The sequence below is a fragment of the Cynocephalus volans genome, chromosome 5 (assembly GCF_027409185.1).
Source record: "Cynocephalus volans isolate mCynVol1 chromosome 5, mCynVol1.pri, whole genome shotgun sequence".
Classification (NCBI taxonomy): Eukaryota; Metazoa; Chordata; class Mammalia; order Dermoptera; family Cynocephalidae; genus Cynocephalus; species Cynocephalus volans.
In genome coordinates, this window is record NC_084464.1 from 39,525,655 (window position 1) to 39,551,184 (window position 25,530).

The 25,530-nt window shown below is 41.5% G+C and overlaps 2 protein-coding genes and 3 non-coding genes across 5 annotated transcripts in view; 2 read left to right on the forward strand and 3 right to left on the reverse strand.

Moving 5' to 3' along the window:
- Nucleotides 1-25,530, forward strand: part of LOC134377918 (histone H4) — a 734,914-nt gene that overhangs the window by 684,991 nt on the left and 24,393 nt on the right. The window lies entirely within an intron of this gene.
- LOC134377893 (zinc finger protein 184) overlaps nt 1-25,530 on the reverse strand; it is a 944,311-nt gene that overhangs the window by 346,964 nt on the left and 571,817 nt on the right. The gene's annotated exons all lie outside the window — the stretch shown is intronic.
- TRNAM-CAU (transfer RNA methionine (anticodon CAU)) lies at nt 9,306-9,377 on the forward strand. Its single transcript has one exon. It is a non-coding gene; the product is annotated as a tRNA-Met (tRNA).
- On the reverse strand, nt 16,459-16,530 carry TRNAQ-CUG (transfer RNA glutamine (anticodon CUG)). The gene has a single exon. It is a non-coding gene; the product is annotated as a tRNA-Gln (tRNA).
- Nucleotides 20,058-20,129, reverse strand: TRNAQ-UUG (transfer RNA glutamine (anticodon UUG)). The gene has a single exon. It is a non-coding gene; the product is annotated as a tRNA-Gln (tRNA).

The window sequence follows — 25,530 nt, forward strand, 5'->3', positions numbered from 1 at the left end:
CCCCTCACTCCTATGTGGGTCCATGGGATCCATGTTAGTGGTCTTGCTGGCCTGGGGGCCATCAAGGCCCTCTTCTCCCCTGCCACCTCCAAGCAACTTCATATGAAGGGCACAGCTGTGGATTTTGTCAGCTCTTTTTTTATGTGCTCACAAGGGCCAGCCTTCAAGTGGTTGGGGCTTGAAATGGTGGGAGTGATCCTTTCTTTTTCTCATCATGACTTCTTCTGTCTTCATGAACTCCATAGGTCTCTCCTCCCCTTCCCCTGAGTTCTAGCAGCCCTCACCTGGCTTTCATTGCTTTTTAACAGTTGTAAATTGGTTGATTTGTGGGAGAGAGTGATGCTGGGGACCATCTATCCTGCCATCTTGACCAGAAGCTTCCTGACATAGAACTTTTAAACCCCTTGTACTTTCCTCAGTGGTAGAAGTGTCCTTTGTTCTGACAAGGGGACTCTTGGTGGGCCCCCAGATAGCTTCAGGATGGGGGTTTGTTGCCAGAAAGACAAAGCTTGATCAGAGGGTTGGAACTTTTAGCTCTACTCTCAGACCTCCAGGGAGGGGAGAGAGGTTGAAGATTGAGTTAATCACCAAAGACCAGTGATTTAATCAATCATTCCTAAGTAATGAAACCTCCATAAAAACCTCTAAACCACTAGGTTCTGAGGGCTTCCAGGTCTGTGAACACATCAAGGTGCTGGGAGGGTGGTGTGCTTGGAGAAAGCATAAAAGTCTGCCCACCCCTTTCTCTCATACCTTGCCCTATGCATCTCTTCCATTTGACTGTTCTTGAGTTGTATCCTTTATAGTAAATGGGTTTTTTAAAAGAGTGAAGTATTTTTGAGTTCCACAAATTGTTCTAGCAAATTATAGAACTTGATGGGGGGGCATTTGGGGAACCCCAATTTTGTAGTGAAGTTGGACAGAAGTCTGGGTACCCTGGGTGACCCATTTGCAGCTGGCATCTGAAATGGGGGCAGTCTTCTGGTACTGAGCCCTCAAACCTGTGGAATTGAATTGTAAGATGCCTATTTGGTTCTAGAAAGTTGGAGAACTGGTGTTTAATGTGAAAAAAAACCCACACATTTGATGTCAAAAGTGTTGTGAGTAAAACAGTTCAGACTGTTATGTCAGGGTTTACATTTGCCTAGATGAATTTCAAGATTATTTCTGCATAAGAAAACACTATCACACACTTGCAAGGCTGCGTGCAGCAATTCTAATATTTGACAAGTTACTTTCAACCTACCCAACTGTTTTAACAGAAAGTTATGAAGGACAGCAGCCTTTTCGTGAGTGTACAAAGAAATAGTGTATGCTTACCGATCAAGGAATGAGACTCTAGAGTAGGCCTCCCTTCAGAAGTTCTAACCTACACATTCTGGTGTTTCACACAGTGCTTTTCCCTTTTAGTTTTCCTGAAAGAATAAGAAGGTGCAGCCTCATCCGAGAGGCATGGAAAAAGTAATGCCTATTGCAGCAGCACAGAACACATTGGCAGGTTGGCAGTTTAAGGATCCTGCATGAGTCTTGTCTACCTCATGCACGGGAAAAAAGGGCGTGGACTTACACTGGTCTAGTCATTTCATGCCTAAAAAGTAAATGCAGGGTGTGGTAGGAGAATAATGGCCACCAAAAAATGTCCACATTCTAATCTTCGGAAGCTGGGAATATATTACCTTATACTAATATTGTAAAAGAGTCTTTGCAAATGTAATTAAGCTGAGGATCATGAGATGGGAAGATTATCCTGAATTATCTGGGTGGATATAATGTAATCACAAAGGTCTTTAAAAGAGGAGGGTGGGAAGATCCACAGCAGGAGCTGCGAGGGTGGAAGCAAGAGGTTGGAGTGATGAGAGGAAGGGGTCCCCAGCTAAGTAATGCACGCAGACTCTGGAAGCTGAAACAGATTCTGTGGTTCCCTGCTTCCTCAGTGTAAATGCTGAGTCAGAGCTGCATCTCCCAGAAAAGGTGACTTTTTCTAATTTGTCCACCTACCTTTTATGGGCAGATGCAGTTCTGCCCCAGGACACACGGCTTGACCAGCATCTTTGTGTAGTCTGTAACCTGCATGGCCATACATGACAGCAGTGCCTTGATCTGCCCCTCTACGGGGAGATTTGGAGTCTGATGTCTGGAAGGATCCAGGTAAGCCTCCTATCTCTGGTGCCAGCACTGGGTATTTATTGTTTGACCATCTATATTCACCCTCTGCCCTCCTCCACTTTTTTCTGTGTCCCAGGAGGCTGACTCTCTGGACTGTATTAACTGAACTTCCTTGTACTCTGGATGGTATTTCTTGATGGCTTCAGCCAACAAGAAATATGAGATGGAGATTGAAGGGTGGAATAAGTGAGATGCCAGGATATTAATTCCCTTGGTTTCTTACTTATCAGGCCACAGGTTGGCAATGGTGTGTGAGGTGTCTTGGTTGTAAGGCCTTCAGACTTAGACTGAACCATGACACTAGCCTCTCTTGTTCTCTGGATTGCAGATGGCTTCTCATAGGACCTCCATAATCAAGGGAGCCAATTCCCTTAATAAATCACTTTTCATCTTTCTCTCTCTCTACATATCCTATCAGTCCTGTTTCTCTCAAGAACCCTGACTAATGCAGGGGCTCAGTTTTAAGGAGATCCCTACACTTGTGTGAATTTTACGTCCAGGAGCCCTACCAGGTTCTCACATTAGAGATTGGAGAAAAATCCCCTCATACTTCTGCAGGGGGAGAAGAAAAGCACCATTTTGAAATACCCCCAGAGCATTCTATTCTCCCTAACAAGGTCTGTCTGCAAGGGAAAGTGTTTTACCAGAGCCTGACTGGAGTTTTGCCACAGCCTAAGTGATGTGGGGGAAGTGAAATATCCAACTCCAGCCACCTCTAGACTTTCTGTCTCATCTAAGGATGGGGGGAGGGGGAGACACACTGAGAAGCACTTATGAAGGTTACAGCCCAGGGGTACAGCCTTACTAAAAGACTAAGACATAAGTATAGAATACTTCCCAACCTCCTGTGACACCCCTCCACCCCACATTACCACCATATTACTAGGGCTCCTGTGTAATAACAGGGGATTACAGCCAAAAGAACTGCATGTCTAGGACTGTACTGAAGAAGAGTCTCTAGAAGCCAAAGACAACAGGAGAGACAAACATAAGAACATCAGGGGAAATTTTAGCTTCTGACACCTACAACTTCAGCAAAGGGTAAATGCAACATAACTCCTAGCCTAATAAAAATGAAACTTCACACTAAAGGCCTATTTACCTCAGTTCCTTTTACCTAGTATATTCTGTTTTCAACAAAAAATTACAAGGCACACTAAAAGATGAAAACCACAATTTTTACAACAGGAGTAACCTATGCATAATGGGTGTACCAGAAGGAGAGGAAAAAGAGAAAGAAACAGGGAAAATGTTTGAAGTAATAATGACTGAGAGTTTTTCAAAATTACTGCTGTACAACAAACCACAGATCCAGGAAACTCATAGAACACCAGGCAGATAATACCAAAAATCTTCACCTGGGCATATCATATTCAAACTGCAGGAAGTTGAAGACAAAGAGAAAATCTTGAAAGAAGCCAGAGAGGGAAAAAACAAACAAGCAAAAAACCAAAACACTTTGCCTATTGAGAAGAAAGATTAAGACTTACATTGGACTTCTCATCAGAAACCATGCAAGCAATAAGGGAGAGGAGTAAAATATTTAAAGTTTTGAGGAAAAACAACAACAACAACGGAATTCCAGTAGAATTCTGTATCCAATGAAATTATCCTTCAAAAATATAGGAGAAAAAAAGACTGTCAGACAAACAATAATTGAGGAATTAGTCACCAGTCTATGCAAGAAATGTATAAATAAAGTACTTCAGAGAGAAGGAAAATGATATAGGTCATAAACTCAGGTCTACATAAAGTAAGAAGAAGAAATAAATGAAGAAAAAATAAAATATCTTATTTTTCATATTCTCGGTTGATCTAAAGGATAACAGCTTATTCAAAATGATAATGGCAACAATGTATTTGGTGGTGATAGCTTATGGATAAGTGAAATGAATGACAGCAGTGTTATAAGGAATGGAAGGGAGAAATTAGGAATACTCTGTAAGGTCCTTATACTACCTGTGAAGTGGTGTAGAATTATGTGAAAGTGGACTTGGGTTAGTTGTTGCTATGGGTTTAATGTGTCCCCCAAAGTTGAATGTATTAGAAACTTAATCCTTACTGTGCCAGTGTTAAGAGGGTGGGAAATCCTACTATGGAATTGAAAGGTGGGGCCTTTAGGAGGTGTTCAGATTGTGAGGACTGTACCCTTGTGAATGGATTAATACATTGACAGTGTAATGGGTGGTCATGTGCATGGTTCTGATGGGCTTATAAGGAGAGTGAGTGAGAATCTTAGCTCTCTTGCTCAAGCCATTTACCATGTGATACTCTGTTGCTGTAGAGAGTCATTACCAAGAACAAGAAGACCCTCCCCAGATGTGTACTCTGGACTTTTATCCAGCCTCTGAAACTGTATGAAATCAATATTGTTTCTTTACAAATTACCCAGTTTCAGGTATTTCTGTCATAAGCGACAGAAATGGACTAATACAGGTATAAATGTATATTGTGTGGGAAAGCAAAACATTTCAGCCCCATAATATATTTCTTTGACATATTCCCAAATGGCTAATTCGGAGAGACTGGAAAAACAAGATTAGCTTGAAGGCTATTTCTCTGTGGAAAGAAATTTACATCTGTATATGCAAACAGCCAGGCTTCTTCTGAGGCACTCCTTGGGCTACTATGGATTGTTTGTGAGTGCAGCTGTGGGACTACCTGAAGTATTTTCATTTACATACTTAACTTTAACTTCTGACTTCTTTCTCTCACTTGTGACAACACCTCCCCCCAGAACTGCAGAGAAACCAGGTCTCAGACCATTTTTCTGGGGCTTCTACCACCCCACCCCACCCCACCTTCTTTCTCTCTGTCATGAACACTGGTATATAAGCTTTCTTACTTCCATTAGAATTTGGGACTTCACTCTCTTGTGATTCCCCCATGTTTTGCATTCTCCCAGCACATTAAATAATTAAATTTGTTTGCCTTTTCTTCTCCTTGATCTAAATTTGTCAGTGATTTTTATTAACAAAACTTTAGGGGTGAAGTTTTCCTTTGGCCACTACAATTGCAAACTGTAGAACTGCTAAAAAAAAAAAAAAAAAGTTTAAAAAAGAAGTATAATTGTCATGCTAAGAGATCCAAATAAGATTTGGATCATAAACAATGCTTAGTTAAAACCAGAGAAGGCAGAAAAAAAAGTTGGAGAAAAAAAAAAAAGAAAGAAAGAAAAAAACAGGGCAATGAATAGAAAACAGTAACAAAAATGGTAGATATTAATCCTACTACATTAATAATTACTTTAAACATCAGTGGTCTGAGAGACTCAGAATGGATTAAAAAACAAGATCCAACTATATATTGTCTACAAAAAGCTGACTTTAAAGACACAGATAGATTAAAAGTAAAGACATGAGGAAAGGTTGACTATGTTAACATTTGTTAAGAGAAAGCTGGGAGTAACTTTAATTTCAGACAATGTAGACTTTAGAGCAAGGAAAATGATCAGAAATAGAGAGGGTGCATTACATAATGATAAAGGGGTCAATTCTCCGAGAAGATATAACAGTCCTTAGAGCATATGTGTCTATTATGGATTGAATTGTGTGCTCCCCTGTATTCATATGCTGAAGTTCTAACCCCCAGTATATCAGAATGTGACCATATGTGTTGACAGAGTTTTTACAGAGGTGGTTAATTTAAAATGAGGCCATTAGAGTGGGTCTTAATCCATTATTACTGGGGTCCTTATAAAAAAAAGAAATCTGAACACAAACACAGAAGGAAGAGCATGTGAAGACACAGTGAAAAGATGGCCATCTACAAACCAAAGAGAGGCCTGGAACAGATCCTTCCCTAACAGCACTGTAGATTTATAATATCCGAAAAATGTTGACCAAAATTAATGTTCTTTCTATGACTTCAAATAAAATTTCAAGGAAACATAAAACCCTATATTGCTGTCAATTTACATCATTTCTATACTCAATGATGCAATAGATATTTAGAAGGATATAGAATTTTACCTCCTCATCTGTGAACTTATGCAAAATAAACAATTGGACTGAGCCTGGTGTCTTGATTTAAAGGGGCTTTTCAGACATCAGTATTTCTACTGTATCTTAATTTATTCCAGAGAATATTTACTCTTCAGGGCAATTAACTATAGTAATATGTCAAAAGGATAAAAGGCATAGTTTTCTTCTGAGAAGTTTAAGAAAGGTAAATTTTACAAGGGAAAGTGAGAAAGGAGAACCTAAGGCAGGTGTGTCCACCCACAGGTAAAATATGAGGCAGTAAAACTTGAAGTTGCACATCTAGAAATGGGTACTTTTAAGAGACTGTGTGAACACTAGTGACCCCGTTCTAAAGACCAATTAGTAGAAGGGACACTCTGCATGAACACCACAGTGGGGATCTTAAGATTTAACTCAGAATCAAACTCATACACAAAATTGACACCTGTATTAATTTGCTTTGGCTACCATAACAAAATACTGCATACTGGGTGGCTTAAGCAATGGAAATTTATTTTCTCACAGTTCTTGGGGCTGGAAGTTCAAGATCAAAGTGTTGCAGGTTTGGTTTTTCCTGAGGCCTCTCTCCTTGGCTTGTAGAAGGCTGCCTACTGGCTTCCTCCTCCCAAGGCCTTCCTTCCTTACATGCCTGTGCATTCTTGGTGTCTCCAATTCTCTCCTTGTAAGAACACCAGTCCTATTGGACTGGGGCCTCACCCTTATGACCTCATATAACCTTAATCACCTTCTTAGATGCCCTGTCTCCAAATACATTACATGAAGGGTTAGTGGTTCTGCTTATGAATTTTGGTGGTGACAATTCAGTCCATAACAATATCTCATCCCTAAGTTAACTTAGCCTAAAAACAGATAAAACAGGCAACACAACATGAACAGATCTCCTAACTGTGGTGCAGCTTCTGGGTGCTTAAGGTTGTGGGAACATCATTGGGCCTCTCTGCATAGGTTTAAACCTGTTGGCTACAATCCCATCTTGTGGAAAATTCTCTGAGAGGAGGAGGATCTGGTTTGCGATGTGTAGATAAAGCAGCAACCAAAAGCTTGATTAAGTTAGAGCTGCCTTTCAAAGCCCTGTTTCCAAAGAACCTTTTCAGCACCACCTTTTCAAGAAACCAGGAGCTGCCGGAGAGTCACCAGCTCGTTTCACTCCTTACCCGCAGCCTCCACCTACTCGCCTGTGTTTGTCCACAGCATCTGACTGCTTGGGGAGAGATCTACCAATCTCTTTCCTAAATTTCTCTTGGGAAAAGTCACCCTGAGCTCCTAATGAAGCAGCTAAGACTGATTTGTAGTTTCATAACCTTCAGGTCCCCAGGATCGCGGGGAGAGCGCCGTGTGAGGCAGTGGCGGAGAAATGTTCGCAGGTCCCGTTGCACGTTCTCACTGGGCATCTTGCCTGGTGGGATGGGAACGTGGGGACCTGCTTCAATTCCGGGTCTGGGAAACTACAGATCCCCTCTTCCCGCCAACCCTCCATGCCAGAATCCACCCATCTCCTCGCCACTCTCTTTATGATAAATGTCTCATGGCATAAGAATTCTTTTCCATACTTGTCGTTCAAAAACTTATCTGTTTCCTGTAAGTACCAGCTTCTCCTGAAATAATGTCTAAAATTCTTCCTTTACCTTTCCTCCAAAGTGTCAGATCCTTTACCTTTTAGAAATGAGGTATCATCCTGATAAACATGGGCTGAAATTGAACACAGGCAGGTGAAGGATCTCGGATATGTGCCTCAGTTTCCTCATCTGTAAGACAAAGATAGTCTCGTCGCATTTAATTGAGGTGATCACTAAGTTAGGTAACCCACTGCTTATCACATGGCAGACTCCTCCTCGCACTTCCTCGCTGGTTTTCATGAAGAACTGAGGCCCAGGCACCACATAAGCCCCTTGAGAGGAAAAGAAGAAAAGCCTTTGTGGCGGGGGAAGGGGAAACAAATCCTGTCTTTGAAGAATAAAAACGTTTTCCCATCTGATTCTTGTGTGAAGGAACCTGGTGGGCAGCCTCCTGTGTCTCTGGAGAACTCATGTAGTGGAGTGAGAGGCTTGAGAGGCTGGCTGAAAATGCAGGCCCCAGGGAAGAACAAAGGTGATAAATCTCATCCCTACAGGGCGAGTGACGGATCAATACTGCAATGGTTAATACTAGGACTCCAAATTCAGTGGTCTCAGGTTAAGTCCTGGTGGGACCTGGTTCAGTTTGCTCAGGATCCACCTTGCCCACATGAGTCATTCTAGCCAGTTTTCTCTTGTTCTGTAATATCTTTCTAACATTGGCTTCAGTGTTGTCTCATGCTATATATATATATATGTATATATATATATATATATATATATATATTTTTTTTTTTTTTTTTTTTTTTTTTTTAGAGAGAACGAAAAGAGAAAACTCAAATGGAATTGCTGAAGCATAATGGCCACCAACCCCATGCCTGTCCTAAGACTGGAAAAACAAAACTTTAATGAAGACAGAGAAATCCAGAAAAGACAAGAAAAGTTGGTGAAAAGAGCAAGAGGAAAGCTGAGGAAGAAACCGTGCCTACATAGCACAAGATAAAATGGATCAGAGGTCTCTGTCCAGGCCACTGGCCTGTGAGAGCCCATATTCTCTGAGGGCGAGAGAAAGCTGTCCGCAGACATGACCCTAAACGGAAAGAAAGCCGCTTTTCACGAATTCCAGGGTAGAGACCTGCTCGGGCAGAGACCAGGCAGGTGCCCGGAAAGCTACAAATAGCGTTTGGTGAATAAACGGAAATGCTTCTGGTTTTGTGAAAGAAATTTTCTTGGGGACAGGAAACGGAGTGAACTGGTTAATGCACCTCCTCCGTAAGGACAGTAAGCCTGACCTCATGCCTTCCTCGATTCGCCCTGACTTCTGACAGTTTTGCTCGATTTGCTTCTCAGAGTTCAAAGCAGCTCTTGAAGAAAAGGCGTCAGAGTCTGAACCATCTTTGGCAGGTTGGGAAAGCGCGACTGGGGGGGAACTGCGGGGGTCATCTGATTCTCGAGGGAGTCTATCTTAGAGAGGCCAGGAGAGGGGAGGAGGAAGCAGAAGAAGAAAGAGTAAAAGGAAGACAAAAAGATGCAAAGCGTTCATCCTGACAAAATGGCTGGTGTTTTACATGACAACGAAGAAGAGGAAGAACTGCGGGCTGTCAGCAGAGTGGCGCAGCGGAAGCGTGCTGGGCCCATAACCCAGAGGTCGATGGATCGAAACCATCCTCTGCTAAAGGACGTTTTCGAGTAAGCAGGCTCCCCGAGCTGAGGGAGAGAAACGGCCAGACACTTGCTCTCCCTCTCTGAGGCTGTTGTACTTCATTTGTAGAAAAGTCGGACGTTCTTCTTTCTCAGAATGTTTGCAATGCTCCCTTCTCATTCATTTCAAAAGACAGGCAAATCTTACTTGGGAAGAGGAAGTGACAAATTCCACACTTACTTTCGACAAACTAACCTACCTTCCAGTGAACAGAATGTACACTGAGGTAGAATATGATTTTATATTTTCTTGCGCTCAAAGAACGAACACTTACTGACTTTTGCTTGAGACTACTAGTTACTGTAAATCTCTATTGCCTGTTTACTTGGGTGGAGTCTCCTGTTCCTTCTATTCTTTTGTTCATTCCTATGCACGATCCTTTTGTTCATTCCTATTCATGATTTATTCCTATGCATGAATTTATTAAATTCATTTCTAGTTAATGTGCATGTGCTGTGAATTCTTCTCTTTAGTAATCTATGTTACAATAGCCAAGAAGACATCTTTTATGCCCACCTCCCTCTGTACTTACATAAATTAGATTCATGGGAATATGATGAGAAAAACAAGAAGCAAAGAAGTTAAATGTGAAATGGTAGAAAACATTGGAATATATTAAAATAAAACATTTTATGCATCGGAATTTCATGGACAAACTCAGAAGAAAAATAGAAGTCGTACTGATATATTTGCAAAAGAAATTGAGAGAAAATTACTAATCAAAATACTTTGTAACCAGTGCCTATAGTATGACAAGAAAATACAAACTCCCCTAAACAATAAGAATTTATAGAACAAAATATCAACAGGAAAAATACTAATAAAAATGTGCATGAGATGGACCTGTTTTGTTGCTTTATTTTGCTGGTGAATATGTTCTTGTATAAAGATCCCTGAGACCAACAGTCTTCAACTTATTTTGCCTGCTTACCCCCCAAAACATTTTAACTAAGTTTAAATGTCTAGGCATAGGAGACTGATTGAATCAACTATGGCATAAGAAACTACAAAAGAAATATGGAGTGATTTCAAGGAGATACTGTTAAATGGGGGGGGGGAGTACAGATGAGAATTATAGTCTGCAACCTGTTTTTCTAGAAAAGGGAATTAGGAAAAAAACACACATACCTGTTTTTCTGAAAAGAAAACATAGAAAAGATAAGCTAGAAAACAGTGAAACTGGTTACCTAAAAGGGTGGTAATAGTTTTGGGGGAATTGGAGTACAAGGGACATGGGAAGGATGCTTCTCTGAGTGTACTTTTTGGTATACCTGTAATTTTGAAAGCATGTGAATGCTCTACATTTTCAAAAATGAATATTAAGTGAACAAGGATAGAAAGGGGGGAGGAACTAAAACTAGAGGCAAACTAAAGTAATAAACTCAGTTTTATTCCATATCATGACTACATGGAAAGGCAAAGAACAAAATTTGTGAACAGGGAATTTGACAATATGCCCTCACTCTTGGCTAAAGGGGTGAGAATGGGAGGTGGGGGAGAACTGCAAACAAACCTTTAACTCTTTGGTAGGTGATTTTTGGTAATGGATGGGCAAAGCAATTCTGAAACTATTGTAGGTGTATTATAGGATACAGTGAGTAAATAATGCTGATATTGTTAGAACTAGGGGTTTCAGTGTGAAAGAATGGTCACATATAAATATAGAATGGGGGAATGAAAGAAAAAATCTTGCAGAGATGGATTGGAGTTGGAGGTATGGGTGTGTGCTCATGATTTCTGAAATATGTATATGTATGTATATAGGCATCTATACACACACGTGTGTGTATGTGTGTATACATGCAAGCACATTTCCTAGGTATTTCCACTAAAAGGATCAAGAAGCAGACATCATAGAAACAATTAGTACATGAAGTCTCCAGGTATTGGTCTCTAATACTGTTCTCTATTGAAAGGAATCAGGCTATCAGTGAGAAATGGAGCAGGGTAGATGCAAGTTAAGTCTGGAACAACTTGTTATGTCAGAAAGTAGAAAAGTGCTTAAACAAATTATGGTGCCATAATACAAGGACCCAGAAGTCAGCTTGAAGAGGTTCCCCCTGCTTAACTATGGGTTAATTTGAACATCAATGTAATTGAGGATAATGACAAATTGTAAACAGTTGGTAAAAAAAAAAATTGATTTTGTGAATCCATATCAATGATAGATATTTAAGTAAATGGAAAAAAGGGAGGAATCTTTAGAACATTGAGTGCAGACTGGTGAGAAGGGAAGGCTCCAGGGAGCCACTCACACTTTGGTGCTGCCCTATCCTGCTACATCTCCACCCTCAGTTCTCACACTTGACTTTCACGCCCCAGCTGTGGTGAAATTCTTTTCTCCGCAGTCTCCACAATCTCCTCATTTTCTACCCACAGCACTCTTTTCAGCCCTCCCATCTCCCCTCACTTCACCTGCCTTAGTTCTCTACTCATTCCTCAGGTTCCAACTTAGACCTTACAGACCTTCCTTCTAACTGAGGCTTCCCTGGCTTCCTTTAGGCTTAGCTGCCCCCATCTGTTTCCTCAGCACCCAAATTGCCCTTATCACACCATCACATATTTTAGTTGCTTGTTCAATAATATCTCCCACCTACCCTATAGCAAGATCCTCCAGTGCAGGGAGTGATCCTGAGGTCTTGTTTTCCTTTGAGTCCCCTCTGCTTAATACAATGCCTAGGTCAGGATAAGAGTTCATAAACACTTGTTGGGAGCATGACCTTTAATTTACCCTGCTTTGATCTTCACCAGAACCAGGATGACTAAGTTTCACCTTTTGTCCCAAGTCTGTCTGCTGTGATTGTCCCCAGATTTCTCCTTCTCATTCTTCCTTCCTCACTGATCACAAGCACATGTTTGGTCCTGATTAAAACAGAAGGGCTGTGAAGCCACTGAAAAAGGGGGATTTGTTTGCCTGGTGGGGATTGAATTCATCGTGGAGAAAAAGGTATCTGTTCACTGCACTCTTGGCCAGTGGCCTATGGAGAAAGAGATCCACACTTGTCATTGTGCTTAGTTGTCCACATTTAGCTGTTAACTGCTGGGCTCATCTTCCAGTTCAATGCCCAGTACTTGGAAGGAGTTTCTAAAAGTCTGTGGAAATGAATGGAACATTTTGAGACCTCATCCACAGTAAGCAAGCAATGAATTTGCTCACCATGCTGAAGCCATTTCATTTTCGAGGTTCCACAAAGGAGAGCTTGTGCTCTCAGAGGGCCCCGAATCCTGTCCATTTCTCAGGCTGCATTCTGCTGTTCTCGTCGCCGCTTTGCTCGTGAGTGGGTGTGCTGAGGGTCTGGAAGGTACCTGGCCCTGGCGGTGCAGGTAGATCGTCTCTCTGCAAAGTGCAGCTTGCCAGGTCGCAGGCGCACGTCCTTGCGTGGGCTGCGGGTGTGAAATCCACCTTGACTCCCCCAGCCCACACCAGCTGGGACGATTTTCACTTTCGGTACCGGAAAAGATATTTTGTAATTTGGTGGCTGTAGATAAGAAATATAGTGGGGCCTCCTCCCGCGAATTTGAAATCTTCCCATTTGTCAGGTTCATCTGGCAGTTGGAATCCCAGGCAGAGAATTTTCACTCTCTCTCTCTCCTGCCTGTTTCTTCCCTCGGCCTGTAGGTTCTGCTCACCCACGACCTGGGTTTGGTTTGCGGAGAAACTCAGTAAGGGAGGCCATTCCCACCTGGGCCGTTCAGATGAGGTTAAAATAAAAGACTTCCTCAAGCGTGTGTTTCTCTTGGGGGCGAACCCAGCGCAGAAAGCCTGGGATTTGCAGGGAGCCTTGTTTTTGCGTCTTAACTGTTCGAGTCTACCAAGTGGTGAGTCTTCTTAAAAGTGAACTACGTCCCTCGGCATCCAGGTTTTTGTTTTTAATGACTGAGCAGAAAAAATATAAAAGTAGGAAAAGCTCTCCCTTTAGGAAAGAAATCAGTTTATAATTAAACGTAAATCATGATGTGATCTCCAACGTCCTAAAAGCCTTTATTTAATCAGGTGGTATAAATTCCACTTGAATGCTTATAAGAAAGTGGAATTTAGGACCTAGGAATCTCAATGAAGAGTCTGATTAACAGACTAATCCTATTGAAACAGCATTCCCAAGTAAAGTTAATTTGATTGAGTTCCATTCTTTTACCAGTCGTAATTTTTTTGTGTGGCTGCATTTTCTAGTCATTCATTGTAAAATTAGAGAAATTTACTGCTGACAAATTGCTTTCTGTAGAGATTGTTTTACCAATTAGGATCATATAGGTATTTAAATAACATCAAGCTTTGTAAAACTTGTCTTTGTGCATAAAGTGGCAATGAAGGCAATGTTGGTTGTTTATTAATTGTGCTTATCGTCATCATCTTAGATGTATTACACCTTAGAATAGACTTTTCCCACATAAATTCTTTGACTCATATTTGTTATAAACATTTAAATGTAACCTCAGGATTTGAAACTGCCATTCAATCTGTATGTCTCTTGTAACCAGTTACAAACAAGCTTGATGTGATTAAAGTGCTTCTGACATTTTCAAACCTTAAATACATTCCTCCAATTTATTTTTAAAAAGAGCACAGAGACAATACTTTGTCAGTGGCTTACATTGCACAGGCAGGAAATAAAAAAATAATAATAACAGAGCTAAAGGGAGAAATAGAGAAGAAATAAGGAATAGTGGAAGAGAGAGAAAGAGAAAAATAGGAGCCAGACCACCCTTGAGGTGTGGATCATGAAATTAAAAGATGTCCCTAAGAGATTGAACCCTTGCTTTCATTTATGCAATCATGAGCTTTGTCTTATCCCAAATATCTCAAGCAAATACTGAAGCCCTTTCATGACCTGTCTTTATTTTCTGTATCTCTTCAAAGCTTGCAGGGTTCACCATGGAAACTCTACTGTGCTCAACGGTGCCAACATCTTTACTACGAGTAAGGTAACTAAACAGAGGTCCAAATGACTGGAATCCAGCTCCTGGAACTTCTCCAGTCCAGGCTACTGGTTCATACACTTGCTAATCAGCAGCCTAATTTTTTCTTTGTTCTTTACCAGAAGCTGGAAATTACAAAATGAAATATATGAGTCTTCAACATCTTCCTCTTTATCTGCTTTATTCCTCTGTGCCTGAAAATGTTGAATACCCTAGGGGAAGAACGTTCTGGGAAGGTAAAATGTATTAAAAGAAAATCTGATCAAAAGATCTTAGCATTGTCATAATTATATATAGAAGGAAATAGATACATTAAAAAGTAGATACAAGCATACATGGAAATTATATCACAAAATGAATGTTTCATACAGCAGGCAAAGCTGATTTTAAAAATTGTGATGTCACAACTAAATTTACCTATGGACCAACAAAAAAACAAAGATAGACATTTACTTCTCAATCATGTAAGCTATCATTCCCAGATAGATTAGTGATTTAAAAACGAAATATAAAATAACAACACATAGTTAAAATTAATAAGAAAATTCAGAAGAAAAAATATTGACATGGAAACTGTTGCATAAGCCATATTTGAGCAACAAAGTCTTAATAAAAATACACTTATGAATGCCTATGAAATTATAATAAAATACAAACCAATTAAATGTACTCAAATGGGAAATTCACAGAGGAAAAAAAATCCAGTTGAAAAGTAGAAATGAAAGAGTCTGAGCATGAGATGATGCGGAGGGAGTTACTTTGTTCTATAACTTCATCGTTTTAATCGAAAACAGTGTCTTCAAGCCCTTAGAATTTTTATGAATTGTCATAGTATTTTTGTGCTCTTACAAATTGTTTTCCAGTGGTCTTCTAAAATGTTTCTTCATACATTAAAATCATCTCAAAGAATGTAATTGCCAGACTGTGGTAAAATTTGATCATCAGAAGAACCCAATCATTCAATGAATTTTGTCCATTAAAACCTAAAACCTAATAATTCCACATTCATTAGAATCCTTTAAAAATATACTTGGCATAGTTTTATTTAACAGTTGAAAAGATTCATAAATGTTTTTCTGTTTTTCAGAGATATTTCTATGCAATATCTGCCGTAGAATTTTATGCTGATATACCACGTTTGCACTTAAAGGCAGTGACTGATTGCCCTATCATACCATTCTGAAACAGAAAAATACATAAAAATTGAGATATGATTTTTTGGTTATTACCAACATTTCTCTGCATTTTAAGTGTTTTCTCTCCCCACCCATTTGAGTTGTTTTTATTTATTTATTTATTAGAGGCATAAAACAACCATTTATTATGCTCCTGGATTCTGGGGGCCAGGAATTTAGACAGGGCATAGTAGGGGCTGGGGGTGAGATGATCTGAAGGCTCTTCACTCACATGGCTGCTGGTGGATGCTGGCTTTAGGTTGGGGGCTTCAGCTCCTTTCCACATGGGCCTCTCCTTCTGGTCTCTCCCTGTGGGCTACCTTGGACTTCCTGACAGCATGGCAGCTGGGTTTCAAGAGTGAGTGTTCCAATGGGGAGAGAGGGTGGGTGCAGAATTCAGCAGAAGTTGTACCACCTTCATGACCTAGCCTCAGAAATTTTGCAGATTAAGGAGGTAACCTGATTTTCCCACCGCCAACTCTGCACTGGGCCTGTTTTTAGCTCAGCCCTTAGTGCTGGAGAGCATTACCCCTCTCACCACATTCTGTCAGAAGTAAACTGCTGTGTCCAGCCCATAATCAGGGAGAAAATCAGTTTCCACCTCTTGATAGAAGCATCAACGTTCTGGTTGCAGCTGGATTCGGTTTCCTCCAACTCCATACCTTAGGACCGCGGTGGGCCCCTGGGTGAGTTGTTTTTAAACTGAATGGTAGTATACAATTAATAAAGAGTAAATATACAATTTTTGGTGAGTAATGGTACAGCATATGAAAAGTAAAATTGTGTTACAAACATATCATTTAATGAAAGGGATGTGCCTTCTTCGCTTTCCCCCTTTCAGATCATGTGTTTGCCGATAAAAACTCGGTGGGGTTGGAATGAGAAAGGTCCGCTGACAGAGCAAAACGATTAGCAGTTTGTGGAGAGGTGAGAGTAATCGAATTAAAATTTCTATTAAAGGAAGGTCCCACCGAGATTTGAACTCGGATCGCTGGATTCAGAGTCCAGAGTGCTGACCATTACACCATGGGGCCCGGCTGAGAGCTTCTTTGGTCACTGACTTGTACCTCCCTGAAGCCCCCGATTTGTTTGACAAGTGGACGCACATTCTGCTTTTCTTCTCTGTAAATCGTAGACGCTTACTTGGCTTGCCTGCGACCAACATCCTTTACACCAGAGTCTTAATTTAAGGACACATCGACTTCCTAACGCCAGGATCCCCGCCCCTCAGGCTTTTCCTCTCAAGTGGTTCACTAACTTGGTGTCCCCGGGCCTTCATTTCCTCACTGGAAAACAAGTGAGGTCGTTGAACAAAACTGAGCCCTTACCGTGTTTCTGGTGACAAGCATTTCTTATTGCTGCTTCATCTAAGACTCACTACGACCCTGTGAGATGGGGACCATTATTTCTATTTCACAGGTGAGAAACCTGAGATCTTTCTCTCCGCTTCCTTTATATTGCTTTCACGAAAATCGTCTTTTACTAGGTTGGTATCTGGAGCTTTTGGAGACGCATATAGAAAGATTTTACCAAAGTCACAGGGGAGACGTGGGTGTTTACGGAGAACTGAAACAAGAAGTTGGTGCTTGGACGACGAGTCTGGAGAAGGACCCAGCAGCCCCGGGAGAGCAGCGCAGGGGGTGAAGGGAGGAGGGAAGGAAGGCCCCTCGGGTGTTCCCCAGGACAGCGCGCAGCCCACGGTCCTCCTACTGCCCTTTCACCGTGGGAAATATGCGCAGGGGAGACTCCCAAAAGGATCCAGAGAAGATTCCCGGCCACGCCTCGCATCTCTCTCGCGCACACACGCACGCTCTCACACACGATCCGTTCTTGTGATGGGTCTCTGTGGACGTTCTGAGTCTTGTCCTACCCCAGCGTGGTCATAAATTCCTCCTGCTGGCTTTTAGCTGACTGGGGCCGCGACGATATTCAGCACAACTTTAGGAGCAAGTGCTTCAGCAGTTTCCCTAGTGGTACACGGGAGTCCAGCTCCGCTCCACGTACTTTACTCAGGAATCGGCGCCTGACCAGCTGGAGCGGGCTTAGTGGAAACTGAACCTTAGGCTTGCGGATTGGGGCTGCCTGCCGGTGCTCCAGAACGCAAGCGGAGGAAGGCCGGAGGTGGCTGCAAGGGCTGCGCGCGCCCTCTTGTGGACGACAACGCGCAACCCCCTTCCCCAACACCGAACGAACAAACAAAACCACAACCCAGTAACTCGCCCTGCAAATACCAGGCCCGCAAGAGTGCGGGGTTCCCTTTCAACAGAATTTTTTAGAGTGGCTGTCACTGGACAAAGTGTTTAAATTTGGTCTTTTCTGGAAAGTTGGGTTGGGAGTTGTCCTCCAGCCTAGAACAAGTCGAGGATGGTCAAGGACGGTGCCTTGTTTGCACAGAGTGGGTGGGAAACCCTCAGGGAAGAGGATAAACGTCTCCACTGGAGATTCCAAACTATCAAGCCCTGGTGGAGACAAGGAAAAGCTCCTTACAAAGGAGGTGATTTCAAACCTACGCGGCGAAAGCCCCCTAGATTTCTTGTCCCTCGACATCACCAGCCAGACACGAATACACTAGTTCAATCACACTTTCCCACGCCAAAGAGGCGTTGGTCTTGCGGGGTTTCTGGTAGGTTAGCGAAAGTGCACGCGCTGCAGAACGGTGCCTGTGGCTTCAGCAGCGCTTCGGATTCAGCAGAGAGAAAACATCTTTGCTTCTCCAGGACCACATCCCAAAGCCTTCCTAGTCTCTCGGCCTCAGGCCCACTGTGATGCCAGAAGCAAGTGAAATCCTATTGACCAGGGGAAGAGTAAGTGCGGGCTTCAGAGGCTAATGTCTCCTTCCTGCACCCTCAGGAAGGAAACAGGAGCATCTTCAGCCTAAATCCGTCCTTACTGTACAGCCATCAAAAATCTTCAATTTAATCACAAACGTGTAGTTAGTGCCTTCCAGAGGCTAAGCCTGTGACAAGTGCTGGACTCCCTACAACCAATTAAAAAACCCCAAATTAGGCACAGATTTCCAGGACCACTGGCCAAAAATGTAGTGAAAGGAGCCTTTCTTCCCTGAGGTGAATTCTCATCCAAAACGTGAAAACTTTAAGTTGTCCAATCACACACCTTCCTTCCCCACCTTTAGCTCCTGACAGAATGGCCTCCTTAAGACAAAATCATAGATGAAATTCCCCTACAGGGAGACTTCTGCTCCAGTCTTGGGCAAAGACTTGTTCTTAGAGTTGATGTAGACTTGGAATTAGTGAAGGAAAAAGAGTGAAAAGAAGTCTGGGAAGAAGCAGAGCAGAAAGATTTAGAACCCAAAACAGACATGAGTTATCCTGGGTTCTGAGATGATCAAACCTGATTGGTTTGATGCACTCAGCAAGTGTTTTTGAACTCCTAACATGAGCCAGGCATAGTGGGACTGAGAACTGAAAGGTGAACAAGATCATAGCACCACTACCTCCCCTAGGAGAACTTGCTGTCTGCAGTAGGAGGGACAGCTTATTAAACAAGCAATGAAAATATGAGGTGGTATGGGAAGAGGATTTTAGTGTGGTGAGGAGACGCAGATAGGGCCCCTAAGTCCAGATAAAAGGAGCTCAGAGGAAGCCTCAGGAAGGTCTGGAAGGTCTGAGTTAATATTTGAGGAATGAATAAAAAACTAGACCTCATAACGTGAGGGCAGAGGGGAAGAAAAAAAAGTTTTACTGGTGGAAAATAAGACTGCATGTTAAAAACAATCAAAGAATAAAAATAATTTTACCATGGCTGGAGACTAGAAGCTAGTTTGGGGCTAGGTGTGTGGCAGGAATGATAGCAAACGAGGCTGGAGATGTCTGCAGGTTAGGCCAGCAATCGCTACAATGTAAGAGGCTGCCTCAAGAAAAGGGGAAAGGACTCGTGTTAGAATCTCTAAGGTGATAGCAAGGGCTGTGCACTCAGGCATTGCCACCAGCAGTTTGAAGAACAGTACCGCACTCATGCTTAATCTAGGTGCAGAGGCTTTACCAAAAGCAAGGCTAAGAAAGAAAAGACATATGCAGCTATGGCAGAATGAGGTGGCTTGATCATGGACAGCTAATCCATTGTGCTTCTCATGTGTGGGCTTGAATCCCATCTTCATTGAGAGCATTACGCGGAAGACAGTAAAGCCTGGAGGGAGAGCAGCAAGTTTATCGCCCTCAAATCAGATATTTATCGCTTCTAGTTTAGACACATTTTTCCAGCCATAGAATAACGTTGTCATTCTTTTAAAAGCAGGCATTTCTTTATTACGCACACACGAGTTACTTCTTCGTAGGAATCAAGCAGAGGGATGTCACCAAAGACTCGCTCTTACCCCGCCCCCTCCTCCTCGCCCGCATTCGGACACAGGTTCCAGGATTAAGGGTTGTTCCTTGCAATGTTGGTTTCTGCGTGTGGGATTGCTTCTGCAGGTGGATTCACTTCCGAGGAGTGACATAGATACTACAGGTGTACTGCTAGTCAAAGATACTAGGACGTATGGTAGGCTGGATTACAAGGAAATTTGTTAGTTTCAAGGGGAAAGAAAAAGGCTAACAGCAAAAGGTCCCACCGAGATTTGAACTCGGATCGCTGGATTCAAAGTCCAGAGTGCTAACCATTACACCATGGGGCCAGTAAGTGACACTTTTTAACGAGTCTCTCTTGTGACAAATATCCATCCCCGCGACACTAGCTCCCGCAAGATTTTGGAAGTGGTTTTCATCAAACCTGCACAGCCCTCTAGAGGGACATTTTGAAAACGTGTGGGTTTTTTTGCTTGTCTCGGTGACTGGGGTACAAAAGCTTTTACAGGTAAAGATCAGAAATGCTGAAAGTCCTGCAATGCTCAGAATAATGCTATACAAAGAATTATCCTTAGGACTGCACAACTTTTGTAAAACGACCTTGCGGTTTTCATTTGCGTTTCCTGGGGCATTTTCTAACAGTGAATCCCTGCTCCCACCCTTGTTTGTATATTCCCACGAATCATCCTCTTACATACAATTGGCAATGCTGTGCAGGACCTTGTTAGGATTTTGACTTTTATTTTGAAATGGGAGGTCACATCTTTTGGCTGGATGTCCTGGAAGACTCAGGCTTTCAGAATCCTGAGCTACTACCACGTGACAAGTCTGACCACTCTGAGGCCACCATACTGTTAGGAAGTACACATATCTGTAGGTACTCTTGCTGATAGTCCCAGCCCACAGTAGTCAATTAACCAGACATGAGCGAAGAGGCCTCCAGATGATTCCAGCTCTCAGGGGCTATTCCAAGAATCACCCCAGGCCAGTGAGTTCCCACCTGAGGCCCCAGACATCATGGAGCAGAGACAGCAACCCCAGTGTGGTCTGTCCTAATTCCTAACCACAGAATCCATGAACATAGACACATGTTTGTTTTATGCCACCAAGTTTTGGACTGGCTTGTTATGCAGTAATAATAAGCAGAACAACTCCAGAAACAGGAATTTTACCTATCTACTCTCTCAGTGCTGCCTAACAGACTGTCCTCAATTTTATGCCACCATAAATAATGCTTTCATGAACATCAGTGTTCATGTCTCCTTATGCACCTAAAATTTGTAATATATTTTCAAAAATGATGTTTACAAAATTATTGGCCCTGGGAGCTGCAAGAGTGGGATAAAATGTGAAAAGGTTAAAAAAAATCAAGGAGATAATTAGGGGTAAGAAAACCCCCAAAGACACTTTCTACATGCTATAAACTATTATTATATTAAGCAGTAAAAAGACTGATGGAGTTTGGATGTGTTGTCCCCTCCAAAATTCATGTGGAAATTTGATCTCCAATGTGGCAGTGTTGGAAACTGATTGAGTCATGGGGGCAGATCCTTCATGAATGGATTAATGCTATCCCTAGGTGGGGGGAGTAATGAGTGAGTCCTTGCTCTATTAGTTCCCAGGAGAGCTAGTTGTTTAAAAGATGCTGGCACCTCCTCCCTCTCTCTCTTGCTTCCTCTCGCCATGTGTTCTGCTTGGACCCACCAGCTGCCTGCCACTTTCCACCATGAGTAAAAGCAGCTTGAGGTCCATGCCAGTTGCAGCTGTCCCAGAATCGTAAGCCAAATAAACCTCTTTTCCTTATAAATTACACAGTTTCAGGTGTTTCTGTTATAGCAACACAAAATGGACTAAAATAAAGACATTTGTTGGTATGTCATTCACTCAGTGTGCATTCCAAAAAACTGGTCTTGGTGCTGGGGGTACAGGTGAGAGCAATTCTCCTTTGTTAGAATTCACCCCTTTAAGGATAGTTTTACAAGTGTGTCATTTGCTTTTCCATAGCTAGATCCTAGCAGAGGCAGGACCATCTTTTCTTTCTTATTTTGTAGTGCATTTTTTTTTCCAGCAGCTATTTGGAAAACTTTCAGGTTTTTAAGTCTCCATGCAGAAATTAAATTGGACTAAGAGAAAAAGAGGCAGGCAAGTGAAACTCAGTACTTCTCTACCCATGGCTCCCTTCGCTCCAACCACATTGGCCTCTCTTGCTGTGCCCAGAACATGCTAAGCAGAGGTGTGTCCTGGGTACTTTCTGCTCATTCCTTCTGCCTGGAATATCATCCCCCAGATAGTAACACTGTCTCACCACTTTATGCCAATGACACCTCAGTGAAGCCTCCTCTGCATACCCTCCTTAAAATTGCAATCCCTAACTCACTATCCCCTTCCTTGCAGTATTTTTATTCAAATCACATATCAAGTTGAGGACATATGACGGGATTTAATAACTTATCTTTTATCACCTTGCTCATTCCCCAATTTAAAGCACCACAAGAACAGGAACTTCAGCAGGCCATTTTCACTGTGTATCCTCAATGCTAGAATAGTGCCTGTCATATAATAAGTGCCTAAGAAATACTTTATGACTAAATAAATTTCCTTTAAGCTATCTAATTGGGTCACGTGGAGATGAGATTACTGGCTCTACAATGATTTTCCTGACATAAGTGGAATTTGTAGTAGTTTCTGTTGTTCGTTTTCTCTTAATGCATGATGCTTGATTAACTCCATTATATATTTTGTCTTATTTGATTCATACAGCTTTCTGATAAAATTGGGTTGATTTTATATTTCTACTTTGAAGATAAGGAAATCGGTATAATGAGTTTCACTGACTTGTCTGTGATTTCACAGTGGCCAAAATGACATTTGCCTCTTTGTGGTGGTGAGATCTTCAGCTTGGTATTGTTGCTTTGTTTTTGTTTTTGGTTTCCCAAGGAACCAGGGTCTAAAAGTTCTAGCTCCTACCTTCCTTGCATGGAGAAGGACAGGAAGATCTGTGAGTCACTGAATCTGCTTGGTTAAGCCTGCAGGTCTTCTTGTCTTTTACCGTCTTCCTGCAGCACGATTCTTATAAATGTCAAAATCTTCTTGTAAAAATCTGAGCCTGTAGTCTTGTCTGCATAGATATTAAGATTCCAGATCAACACATTTGAGAATCTGAACTGTGCTAATCTCTCCAATATTTTGAGTGCATCTTCTGGGGATGTTATCCAGGAATTCAGTATGATAGACCTCAAAGAGTGTTCTTTCCCAAAATTAGAAGAAAGGGTACAGAAGTAGAACCTGGTCAACATGAGCAAAAATAAAATAGATGAGATTCTTTCAAAACTTTTCCAAGCTCCTATGTTTCTCAGATATTAAGAAACCATTCAGACAAATCTAAAATCATGTAAAATAAAGTGAAATTCCAACAATTTAATGACAGTTGTATGCATGAGAATGTAGTTGGCATGCTTGGAATCTGGACAAAGAAAACAGAAGTGTGATTATTGAGCAATACCTCAAAAACATCCACAGAAAGACAATTAATTCATTCTAGATTGCCCGTGTGGCTGTTTAAAATATGATTATGCCAGTAGTAAAGAGAGACAAGTTATAATTCCATTACAAAATTATGAAAATGTTCCTCCATAATCAAGCTACTTCCTTTACTTTGGTTCGGTTCTTTCTTTCTTTCTTTCTTTCTTTCTTTCTTTCTTTCTTTCTTTCTTTCTTTCTTTCTTTCTTTCTTTATTTTCTTTTGGCAGCTGGCAGGAACAGGGAACTGTATTCTTGATCTTGGTCTTATAAGGCTGAGCTAACTGGGCAGCCCCTTACTTTGATTCTTTGCTCACTAAAGCAATTTCTGATCCATAACTTGTGGTCAGTTCTCAGGCCAGGCATATCTTCTGCTACAATTAATACAGGAAATTCTAGTTTCACTAATATCTCTTGTAAATTTTGTATCATGAATGTATTCTTCAGATGCAAGCTTCCTAATAAAATCCGTGCTTGAAGCATTCCATTACTACATCCAATTTATAACAACTGAGGCTCATAGAAACATTGCAGAGGAAGACAGGCTAGGATAGAATGTCAGGTTTGCAGGACCTTGATTGCTATGGGCTGAATGTGTTCCCTAAAATTTATCTGTTGGAAAGTTAACTCCCAATGCAACAGTGTTGGGAGGTGAGGCCTTTTGGGAGGTGTTGAAATGATGAGGTCTCTGCCCTCATGAATGGACTAATGCCATTATAAAAGGGCTTAACGAAGGGAGGAAGTTTACAACTTTTGCCCTTCAGCCTTCTGCCATGTGAGGACACAACGTTCTTCCCTCCTACTCTCCAAGGATGAAGCATTCAAGGGCCCATTCTGGAAGCAGAGACAGGGCCTTCACTAGACACTGAACCTGCCTGTGCCTTGACCTTGTCCTCACAGCCTCCAGAACTGTGAGAAAATAAATTTCTGTTCTATATAAATTACTCAGTCTCAGGTATCCTGTTTCACCAGCACAAACCAATTAAGACATTGCTTAAAGGTTTCCAGTCTTAAATTCTATGGATTATTTAGCTATAGCTAATATCTTACATATATTTTTTGAGACAGATTGAAGAATGATGTCTTCAATGAGGTTATAATGAAAGAAACCAATTTTTAAAAAACTTGCATGAAAGAAGTTGAAAAATGGACTGCACTAAACACATGAAAATAAGAAAAAACAAAGATACCATTATTCCTGACAATAAGCCTATATATACATCTGAGAGAAGAATCTCTTGGAAGGTGGAAGATAAAGCTCTGTTGAAGGGCCCTCATGCCCTCTCTATAACACTATGCTTTTGTTATGAAATAAAATCTTCAGCAATTTTTCTATTTTTTCATGTAAAATATACATACAGGCCTACTCTTTCTTGTAAGATTTACTAATAAAATTTCAGAACCTAGCCTTAAAAATGAAAATCTATAATTAACAAGATGATTCACAAAAAATCTAAGGACAGGGTTCCTCTCCTTGGAAGCTACAAAGTTACAATTCTCCTTCACAAAAGATATCAAAGAATGTAATCTGATGTGTTCAATTCTCTATCTCCTGCACAATACGGAGTTCTGTGAATCTTAGTCCATTTGGGCTGATATAACAAAATACCCTAAACTAGGTGGCTTACAAACAACAGATATTTATTTCATACAGTTCTAGAGGATGGGAAGTCCAAGATCAAGGAACCAGCATATTCAGTGTCTGGTGTGAGCTGCTCTCTGCTTCACAGATGGTATCTTCTTTATGTATCCTTAAATGGTAGAAGAGGTGGACAATCTTCCTCTTTTATAAGGGCACTATCCCATGAGAGCTCTGCCCTCCTGAAATATTCAGCTCCCAAAAGTCCCACATCTTAATACCACCACACTGGGAATTAGGTTTCCACATATGAATTTTGGGGGTACACAAACATTCAGACCATGGTGGTGCCAGTATTTAAAACTGCCACCAAGTTGTTTGTTCTAAGTTAATACTGGTATAAACATGGGGTGTCACTTGCCTTGTAAGGGGTCTCTTAAAATATCTCAACATTTGACATTGTTGTATATCCCATAGATATAGGTCTGTGCACTGTGTAATCCTTATCCATTGGCTTATGTGGTCATATGCTGTAATGGTAACAATGTTGTATTTGACATCTCTTTTTAACTGGTAATAAATACTTGTTAAGATTCCTCTACTAGTTCCCAAACGGAATAACAGTATAGCTT